The sequence below is a fragment of the Bubalus bubalis genome, chromosome 13, assembly GCF_019923935.1.
Source record: "Bubalus bubalis isolate 160015118507 breed Murrah chromosome 13, NDDB_SH_1, whole genome shotgun sequence".
Taxonomy (NCBI): domain Eukaryota; kingdom Metazoa; phylum Chordata; class Mammalia; order Artiodactyla; family Bovidae; genus Bubalus; species Bubalus bubalis.
Genome location: NC_059169.1, coordinates 4,356,719 through 4,367,655, shown reverse-complemented (window position 1 = coordinate 4,367,655; position 10,937 = coordinate 4,356,719). Strand labels below are relative to the sequence as shown.

At 43.7% G+C, this 10,937-nt stretch overlaps 1 long non-coding RNA gene across 1 annotated transcript; it reads right to left on the bottom strand.

Annotated features, from left to right (window-relative positions):
* Window positions 1-2,071: 2,071 nt before the first annotated feature.
* On the bottom strand, window positions 2,072-8,283 carry LOC102405809. The gene is made up of 4 exons (XR_003102907.3): window positions 7,968-8,283; window positions 5,422-5,504; window positions 4,635-4,686; window positions 2,072-2,508 (listed from the first exon to the last, which is right to left on the bottom strand). It is a non-coding gene; the product is annotated as an uncharacterized LOC102405809 (long non-coding RNA).
* Window positions 8,284-10,937: the final 2,654 nt, after the last annotated feature.

Here is a 10,937-nt window from a genome sequence, read left to right as displayed (position 1 = left end):
TCCATGTTATGCATGAGCCAGATGGTCAAGGTTCCATTTACCCATGCCTTCAGAAAGATGCAACGAGATGTGGCTCCATGGTAGCCAACTCAACAGACCCATCTGTTTTCTTATCATTCTCTTTCTGCCGTTCCCATTACCGACTCTGTCCACTTGGGCCAGTTCTGGCTTCAGTTCTAGATGCAGAAGGCACCAGGGATGCAGGGGAATCAGGACGGAGTCAAGTTGTGGGACACAGAGGTGCCAGGGGGAAATTTAGACCCAGGAAATTCTGCAGTGCTCAGTGGAAGGAACTCTCCAGGGGAAACCAGAAGACTTACCCCTGTGATCCAGCCGGCACCCTCTTCATGTGGCAAATATTGGCAGCTGTCAATAGTCCACTGTGCAAACAGTATTTCTAGGAACCAACCATTCAGGTCTAATATGACAGTTTTAAAATTTAAGCTCTGCTTTCTCCAAGCTATTTTTGTTTTTTTGCCATGATTTGTAAGTGCCCAGGAAATATCATTTTTAATATTAAGCAAACAACTGTAGCTGTTATGGTGAGTCAGGTACCAAAGCACACGGAACACACACCAAAGCCGGATGAAAATGACTTGGGGTGACACACCACCTCGCTGCTTTTCTCCCCCCATCAGCCTGAACAGCTTTTACCATCTGAGCCACCAGGGAAATCCCAGCATGGAGAGTTAACAGCATTTTATCAAAGTTTCAAAGCAGCATTTATACAAAAACCCACCCAACTCATAAAACTCAGTAGTGTGCGTGGCGTTCTCCTCTTTGAAAAATACCTTCTTAACTAATTTGCTTTTTATCTTTCCAAGATATGTCCCTTCCCATGTGAGTAACTTGGACTACAGTGGCCCATTTGGCTCCATGTGGTATTTCTGTTGGCTCATCATCTCATAACACTGCAATACAATTGCATCGAGAATAAAAAAATTACTCCACCAACATTTGCTGATAACAATCTCTCTCCTGACCACTGGGAAGCTCATTATTCTCTAGGTAGAACTGGGATCATTAAAAAAAGATGTTCGCTATTTTACATAAACTTTTTGTTTTTACCTAAAACTATTTTTTAATTTTATTTGTTATTGTACTTAATTTATATTTAATTTTGGTTGCACTGGGTCTTCGTTGCTGGGTGGACTTTTTCTGGTTGCGGATAGCGGGGACGACTCTTTAGTTGGGCTCCAGAGGCTTCTGGTTGCAGTGTCTTCTCCTGTTGCTGAGCTCAGACTCTGGGACACGGAGGCTGCAGTAGCGGCGGGATGTGGGCTCCACAGTCGTGGCTCCCGGCTCTAGAACATGGGCTTCATAGCTGTGATGCACGGGCTTCCTTGCTCTGTGGCATATGGGATCTTCCCAGATCAGGGCTCAAACTCAGGTCTCCTGCTCTGGCAGGCAGATTCTTTACTACTGAGCTGCCAGGGAAGCCCACATTTTTTAAATTAAAAAAAAAAAAAGAAATTATGCATCTCTCTTTGGTTCTAAAATTCAAGTAAAGAAAAAAGAACTAAATATAGGTATTTAGGAAATTATGGGAATTCTCCTGGCCGCCCCCACAGGGGGTGACTTCAGGGAACATCTCCCCCTGCTACAGATGACCCACGCTGTCACTGAGCTGCATGTCGTGCTGTGATGAGACATTCCGTAAGTTCACGTGTCCCTAGCAATAGCGCAAGAGTTCCTTCTGGAGAACAGTCATTTTCTCTGTCAATTTTGAGAGAATGAACCCCAATCACTACACCCCTGGGCACAAGATAATTTGGTCCTTTGCCAATAACAGATGGAGACCATAAAGTGAGGAGCACAGGTCCCAGTCCCTTTCAGCCACGTGCCGGTAGCTTTCATCCCTATAAACCTGTCACGATGGGAGATCACATCTATTACTCCCCTTGACCAGGCCCTGAACACTAGGGTGCACGCTTGCATACTAGGCTGCTTCAGTCGTGTCCGACTCTTTGTGACTCCATGGACTGTAGCCCGTCAGCCTCCTCTGACAATGGAATTCTTCAGGGAAGAATACTGGAGTGGATTGCCTTGCCCTCCTCCAGGGGATCTCCCTGACCTTGGGATCGAACCAGCATCTCCTGTGTCTACAGCATTGACAGGCAAATTCTTTACCACAAGCGCCACCTGGGAAGTCCTGAACACGAGTCTGTCTCAACTAACGTCAACTGGTTTTCCTAGGAATTCCACAGCCTCGCGGTATGATCACATTTAAACAGTATTGAACCCAAATTCTCATTCTAAGAAACTTGACAACTATTAAGCTGTGGATAGAACACTCTATAAATAAATTCACTAATCTTGAGCATCAAAAGGTAAGAACAGAAAAATGGGAGCTCCTTTTACCAGATGATTTTACTGCATTTCTGCTGTTTTCCTAACAACTAAAATTGCAATTTCCTTTTTTTTTTTTCATTTAAGGCTAAAATTGAGTTTTATGTTTCATCAATCCAGGCACCCTCCCAGGTTGAGAGCAGAATTAGACGAAATGTCCTGTAAGGAGAAGCAGAAGGCCTTGGTGTTAGAAAAATCACACTTGTGAGTTAGAGGGGTGGGATGAAAGGGGGAGGGAGGGAGGGGGTATATTTATACAGATAGCTGATCCCTGTGGCTTCACAGCAGAAACCAGCACAACATCGTAAAGCAACTATCCTCCAGTTAAAAATAAACAAGTAATACTTTACAAATTTAAAGAAAAGCAATAAAACCTCATATTGTTAAAAAAAAAAAAAAAGTGAGGGGGCGGGCCTTCCTATGTGGCTCAGTGGTAAAGAATCTACCTGCAATGCCAGAGACCTGGGTTTGATCCCAGGGTTGGGAAGATCCCCTAGAGGAGGGCATGGCAACCCACTCCAGCATTCTTGCCTGGAGAATCCCATGGACAGAGGAGCCTGGCGGGCTACAGTCCATGGGGTCGCAAAATCAGATAAGACTTAGGGACTCAACAGTAACAGCAACAACAAAGAAACACAGTCAAATCCAAGCACAGGGCTTGAGCATTTGTGTGACCTCGATCCACTTCCACGCTCTCTCTGAGACTAGAACCACCTCCAAAAATGTAGGTGAAAAAGGATCTCTTATATGGGCTTGTGTGAGAACCAGAAATGAATTATGAAAAGTGCCTGACAGATACTTAAAGAAAAAACACCATCTCCCTGGAAGCCTTCTTTGTCCTTCTGGGACAAATGACTCATCTCCCGACAGAGGTCTTCTTTGCCAAAGCTTTAATCATCGTCATGTTTAGAAAGTAGACGTGGCTTTCCCACACTGTCCACTTCACCTGGATTGATACGGCCAAGGATTTACCAGAAGGACGAAAGCCCTGGGTCTTGGGATGAACCACAGCTGAAGGGCCCACTGGGTGTGGAAGGGAGCAAAAACTAAATGTGTAGAAACTGTGCATCTGGTTTTTAGAGTAAATGTCACCCTCCACGCTGCTGGGGAGTGGTCCCACCAGGACGCCTGCTCAGGGGTCCAGTTGCACACTGGTTGGCTGTGGTCCTGAGTCTATTCTTCTTCCTGGCTCCTTTATTTGATGAATAGCCACTCTGGAAAGTTCAGATTCCTTTCTGATTTTTCTTTTCCTTTTGCCTTTCACTTGTCTTTGTAAGTCATGCTGAGAAAAATGATCAAGCCCATTCATTCTACATCATAGGATTTCTCCGGTTCACCCCTCTCCTCTGTCTCCTTTGCTGTTGAATTTGTCCAGAGTCTCATTATATCTCATCAATGTTACAGTCCCTTCCTGCCTTATTGCCCTCAGTCTGCACTCTCTGCTGGCTCCAGGTGAAAAGCTTTCCATGTGTAAATTTCACCGTGCTTGTGCTTACTCGCTAAGTCATGTCCAACCCTTCATAACCCAGCCGCTCAGTCGCGTCCAACTCATGGACTGTAGCCCGTCAGGCTCCTCTGTCCATGGGATATTTCAAGCTAGAATACTGGAATGCGTTGCCATTTCCTTCTCCAGGGGATCTTACTGATCCAGGGATCAAACTCGTGTCTCTTGTGTTTCCTGCACTGTAGGTGAATTCTTCACCCACTGAGTCATTGGGGATGTCCATAAAGCTCATTATGCGGTATTACTTTTAAAACCATTTTCTCATGGCTTTCTCTTACATTGGGGGTCAGATCCAGACTTCCAGGCTGGCTTATGAAGTCCACCTCTTGTCTCTCCATCCGTGAGGCTCTCCTGTATTTCTCTGTGACCTGCAGGAAGCTTCTTCAGCTCCCGTGTCTTTGGACGAGACCACAATTTCCGTCTATGCTCTGACTGACTCTGACTTGATCATTTCTTGTTTGGTATTCATTTGTTTGGCTGTGTTGGGTCTTAGTTGTGGCACATAGAGTCTTGGTTGCATCATACAAGATCTTTCATGGAGGTGCACAGACTCTCTAGTCACGGCTGGAGGACTTAGTTGCTTCAGGGCTTGTGGCATCTTAGTTCCCTGAGTAGGGGTCGAACCCACATCCCCTGCATTGCAAGGCAGATATTCTTAACCACTTAACCACCAGGGAAGTCCTCAAATTGATTACTAAGATGTGACTTTATCTGTGGAACTTTCATTTCCACCAAGCAGAGTTAAGGGTTCCACGGTCCAGTTTGCAAGCTCGGGACTTACCTCTGCTTTATAATCATATGTCCATCCTTCTCCGACTCTGGTCTAAGAACTCCTGGAAAACCAGAAATACTTCTTTCATTGTCTGTTTCCCCAAAGCCTAGCTTAGTCCCAGTGACAGGGAGGATTCTGTTTTTCTTTTTCCAATAAATTAATGAAAGTCATAAATGTAGGCACTTTATGTCTGTTTCATATAAACGAATGAATGAAGATGTAAAATGTGCATGAGTGTGTGTTCAGCCACTAAGTCATATCCGACTCTTTGTGACCCCCATGGACTGTAGCCCGCCAGGCTTTCCTGTCCTTTGCCATCTCCTGGAGTGTGCCCAAACATGCATACTCTTCTCAAAATAATAATAATAATAATGAAGCATTAGGTATTGATTTGAATCTTCAGGTTCTTTTTTTCTTTCTGAAAACTTCCATACAGCATAAAAGAAGAAGGGAAATGTACTTAATGCTAATTTGACTACCATAAGAGATGGTTTAATTATCCAGAAATTTTCTTGGCGTTCATCCTGTGATTTAAAAACCAAACACCACCCCTGCTCCCCCACACCTTGCTCTGATTTGAGCTTGACTGCAGAGCAGGACGGGGCCTCAGTCCCCTCCGGTGGGAGAACGTTAGTGATCAGAGCGCACGTCGGAGAGACCTGGAGGGGGGTGCCTTCAGGACAATGTGCGGTGAGCCTGCCAGAGACTCTGTGGCCAGGAATCAAACAACACTGCACCCAAGCCTCACTGCTTTCCCTCTGGTGTCACAAACAGTAAATTTTCACTTTCCACTCACCTTGGAGAAGAGCTTGAGGGAAGAACAGAAGAATGATTGATGGGTCAAGTTTGCAGCCAAAAAGGAAGACAGCAGGCATTGACCTGTTTCCAGGAATGAAATCACATGCTGATTGGATGCATTAAATATGTATTTTGCAGGATTTAGCTGTTATTTGTCACTGTATGCGTGTGCGTGCTAAGTTGCTACAGTCATGTCTGACTATGCGACCCCATGGACTGTAGCCCACCAGGCTCCTCTGTCCATGGGCTTCTCCAGGCAAGAATGCTAGAGTGGATGGCCATTTCCTCCTCCAAGGGATCTTCCCAACCCAGGATTGAACCCTTGACTCTTGTGTCTCCTGTATTAGCAGGCAGATTCATTACTACTAGAGACAGCTGGGAAGCCCCCATTACAATGTATGTAAATCTTCTAACCCCCAAAAAGTCAAAGTCATTTTTGCAATGTATTCTGAGAGTATTATTATATTAGTAGTTTTCACATTCTTTAACAGGTTCCCTAAGTCTTTTTGAAAAGAATATTTCTTTGTGAGTCATTGCAATAAATTAGTGCATTCAAGTTTTCACTAGAAATTTAAAGAGTCTTAGTTGCTCTAATAATGCAATATTTAATATATTTAATATATCTTACATTTTTAATATTGTTTGTTCTGATGAGATGATTTGTTTCCCTTTTTAATTCTGAGAGTCACAGGATAGGCAACATGATTTAACAACAAAAACCCTGACATGGGTATAGCTCATTTTAAAATCTAAAAGTTGAGAGAGCAAGAGAGCAAAAGACAGAGAGACAGAAAAAGAGAGGATGAGAGAGAGAGAAATAGAGATGGCAGGGGTCGGGCGGGTGTGGAGAAAGAGAGAGGGCGGGACAGGCATGGGAGGCAGAAGGAAAAGGAGGAAGAACTCAGCATAAATGCAGGTAATTAAACCTGCTTGTAACAACCTGAAGATTTTGTCTGATATGTATTGAGCCTAACAGATGAATAGGGAGATTTTAATTTCAAGAGTTTTAGTGAACATGGGTATGACTCTGCAAAAATCCATATGAAATCTGAAGAGTACTAGGAAGCTAAAAACCCACAGGAATTAAATGAAAAGGTACGTTGTCTTAAAGGGAAAGGGAAAAATCGAAAACTGCCAAATTTGAGACTCTAATTATGGTAAAAAAAAAAAAATACCTGAGAAGGTTTTACATATGTTTTATATATTCATTCATCATGCTGTGTATTTTGCACATCCAAACTCTCATTTCGCTGCATCACATCTCAGGAAAAGAAAACTGCATTAAATCAAAGCACTGGCTTGTCTTGAGTGCTGCTTAGGTTTCACCAGGAATTTCACCAAAACTGAGTCACATCATAGAGACTTAGAAAAGAGCTTTTTTCCTTTCAGTTTTTCCTTGCTGATAACACTTGCACACTCTTAAGACTAAGGAGAAGGAGAATAGATGGTATTGTTTCTAGCATTTAAAAACAGTGACATCCTTGGCAAGGGCTTGGCAACACCGTGGTTAGGCCCCTAGGTCATCACAGGGCCATCACAGAGGTGGACGTTGAGCCAAGAGGGCGCTGGGCCAATCTCAGCCGCTCAGATTGCCCTCAGTCCACAGCAGTGGGGCACTGGCCTTCTGGACAGATTGATAACAGCAGCAGAAATTTTTTCCTTAACTGTGTTGCTCCATTTTTTTTCATACCATATACACATATAGCCAAGAATAAAAAATAAAAATGATACAAAGAGAAAAAGTCATTAAGCTTAGTACTGAACACTTGGAAGGTAACTAGATTATTTTTTGAGACTCAGTCAACAAGATGATCAAGCCTAATATGCATATTTTCAAAAGGAAGTTTGCCCAGTGCTATTTTGAGTGGGGTCCACCGCGACAGCAGCATGAGGGCATCGAAAGAGCTAATTCACTTAAAGCGAGTAATCCAGCCAACCGGGGAAACAGGGCACAAACAAACCTTAGCAACGTCTTTTATATCTTTTTAGTATTTGTAATATTTAATATTTTAAGGATCTAAGTTTGACATTTAAGAAGTAAAGCATTTCTTTAGCTGCTAGCATACCACGTGGAGGTGCTGTGAAACGTGTGTGTTTTCACGTCTCTTAGAATTGAGTGTTATTACGACTTAGGCTCTATGTTTCTGTTTATGTAAAAATTGTACTTGAGTGAATTTAGAATGAGAATTTTAAAATAACATATGTGTTTGCATAGTTGTCCCTGTTTTTAATATATCACACATCATTAACAGGACTAAAAAAGTGGAAATACCAAGTTTCGGTGCAAATATTAAAAAGCTTATTATTGATATGGAAACTCAAGGAAGAAAAGATATAAAGTAGGAGAGCAATCAGGTGTTTCCCCCCACCCCGCTCCTCCACCACACGGCTTGCAGGGTTGAAACCAGGCCCAGGGAGTGAAAGTGCTGAATCCTAACCACCAGACCGCCAGACGCCGCCCCACTCTCACTGTGAAAAGCTGCCATAGGTCCAGCACGCTTTCTCCTTACACACACATGCACGCGTGAACAGTCAGGTACCCACCTGCAGTCCTAGTGAGGAGAAGACGTGCTTTTCATTCCTTTGCACGTTGTAGACTTCCCGTAGCAACACCCCTGTCAATTAGAGTATTACCAGGAAAGGACTAAAACAATGCCTGCGACTGATCAATATTTTAATGTCGTCCAGATGCCAAATGTCATTTGCCAATTCAGCTTTGACACATGGATCTGACACCCAACTACATCTTTTGTTTATTTTTTTTCCTGATAAAAGTGAGGGTTTTATTCATTCATACAACATCCATTTTTACTTTCCTTCCTGCCTGCCTGCCTGCCTGTTATTTTCCTTGCTGCCTTCTTTGGTTTTAATGACTATGTTCGTGTATGCTCAGTCGCTTGTCACGTGCGACTCTTTGGGACCACATGGACTGTAGCCCGCCAGGCTCCTCGGTCCATGGGATTTTCCAGGCAAGAATACTGGAGTGGGTTGCCATGCCCTCCTCCTGGGGATCTTCCTGACCCAGGGATCGAACCCTCCTGCTTTTCAGGGATTGTCTCCTGCTTTGCAGGCAGATTCTTCACCACAGAGCCACTGGGGAGGCCCCTTCAATGACTACAAGTTCTAATAATTAATGGTACCAATTCACTGATAAGGAACTAAATTCCCTTTTTCTAATGATGTTGTCATTTAAAAGAACAACTGTGGCTTACTATTTGTAGGTTAGGAGAACAATATTATCTTTTTAATGAAAGAAAAGTCCACATAATATCACCAAACATCAATGCAACAGGGATAATATAGAACTCCACTATGTTACCTGACATTTGGTTTTGCAGTATCAACATATTCTTCAAACTGGGATTTCTCTATTGTAGGGGAAAAAAAGACAATAATAAATATGGAGTAGTCTGTTCCATACATTTGTGTAAAAATTGTTATTTTCTTGATTTTCAACTTGTTTTCAGAAATAATTGCTTTAAAAGCTGGCTTAAGCATCTACATTCAAAAAACTAAGGTCATGACATCTGGTCCCATCACTTCATGGCAAATAGGAAAGTAGAAACAGTGACATTTTCTTAGGTTCCAAAATCACTACAAATGGTAACTGCAGCCATAAATTAAAAGATGCTTGCTCCTTGGAAGAAAAGCTTTGACAAACCTAGATAGCATATTAAAAAGCAGAGACATCACTGCGTCAACAAAGGTCAGTATAGTCAAAGCTGTGGTTTTTCCAGTAGTCATGTATGGATGTGAGAGTTGGACCATAAAGAAGGCTGAGAGCCAAAGAATTGATGCTTTCAAACTGCGGTGTTGGAGAAGACTCTTGAGAGTCCCTTGGACTGCAAGGAAATCAAGCCAGTCAATAATAAAGGAAATAAACCCTGAATATTCATTGGAAGGACTGAAGCTGAAGCTCCAATACTTTGGCCACCTGATGAGAAGAGCTGGCTCACTGGAAAAGACCTCAATCCTGGAAAAGATTGAAGGCCGGAGGAGGAGGGGGCGACAGAGGATGAGGTGTTTGAATGGCATCATCTACACAATGGACATGAGTTTGAACAAACTCCAGGAGATGGTGAAGGACAGGGAAGCCTGGTGTGCTGCAGTCCACGAGGTCATAAACAGTTGGACATGACTTAACGACTGAACAACAACAGTATCGTAATCCATCATCTACTATTCCGTGGTCATCCAGCATGAGGAAAAGAGAATAAGATGATGATAAAGGTGTAGTGTCTGAATTTTTTCTGTGCAGAACGTCAAGCATGTTATTGAGTAGGAGAACCACTGCTAATGATCCTCAGATGTAGCGAGATCTGCATTCTAGGTGAGTTTATGGGCTCAGTCGTATCCGACTCTTTGTGAAACCATGGACTGCAGTCTGCCAGACTCCTCTGTCTACGGCATTCTCAATGGTTGCTCCTTAATTTTGTCAAGGAGTCAGTGTCTATTTGAATCCATTAGGTGATCAGAGGAAAAGCTGCTTTAGCTCACTGAGTCAGTGGAAAGGCTGCAAGGAAGTGGTTACGTGTTTACCATCACCAACACTGGGCACAGAGAGCCCTCTCACCGTGGAGTACATGGCAAGCAAAGACTGAGCCAGAATTACAGACGATTCCAGCGCAGGCTGACAAGACTTTCCCCTCGCCACCCCGCCCTTCCCTCCTCACCTAGAGGAGAAGTGCATACTCACGACACTGTGCTGTTTCTCCCAGCTGTTGAACTTGCCTTTCGGAGGACTTACCTCTCACCGACATTAGTGGTGGTTTTGGTTTCCCTCTTTGGGCTGCCACTTACCCAAACCAAAGCTAAAACAGGGGCAGGTGGAACCTTCCGGTCCCCTTCTATTGGACAAGAACCTCAACCATGCACACAAAGAGATTAGTACGAACAGAAAATGAAACCCTGTTGTCAAGGGATGCTATGTGTCAGCATTTGGCTCAGTGTCTAGAAGCATTAAGTTCTTGGCATCCCAGGAAGAGTGGGTGCAGCTTGCATCTGGGTTGTTGCATCATCTTCCTGAAGGAGTGGAAACGCCTCTGGCAAGAACAGAAGCAGGAGGAACACTGAAGGAAGGGACAGCAACGGGGTGGTATTTGCCAGGCAGAGGGAGGTGAAGGTCAGGGCACACTTTGGTCATTTTCTTACAGTCATGAAGAGCTCAGTGGAAAAGGAGTTCAGCTGCTAAGTTCCTCCTCCTGAGTCCTCATCCATCCCTCCCCTTCCAGTAGTCACGGCTCTCTACCCCTTCTCATTGCACCCTCAATTCCACTGAAATCTATAATCTACCAAAATGGTGAGGCACTACCAAAACTCTCTTCCCAAAGTGTCACAAGATGCAATGCAGTGACTGTGTCCCCCAGCCATTCGCCACCCACTGTTCCCAGAAGTAGCACCATCGTTTCCATATGTTACAAATACTACGCCTGTGTGTGTGCACGTGTGACTGTGTGTTTGCATTTGCATAAAAAACAATTTTCAAAAAAGGAACGAAAACTGAAGAATTCTGCA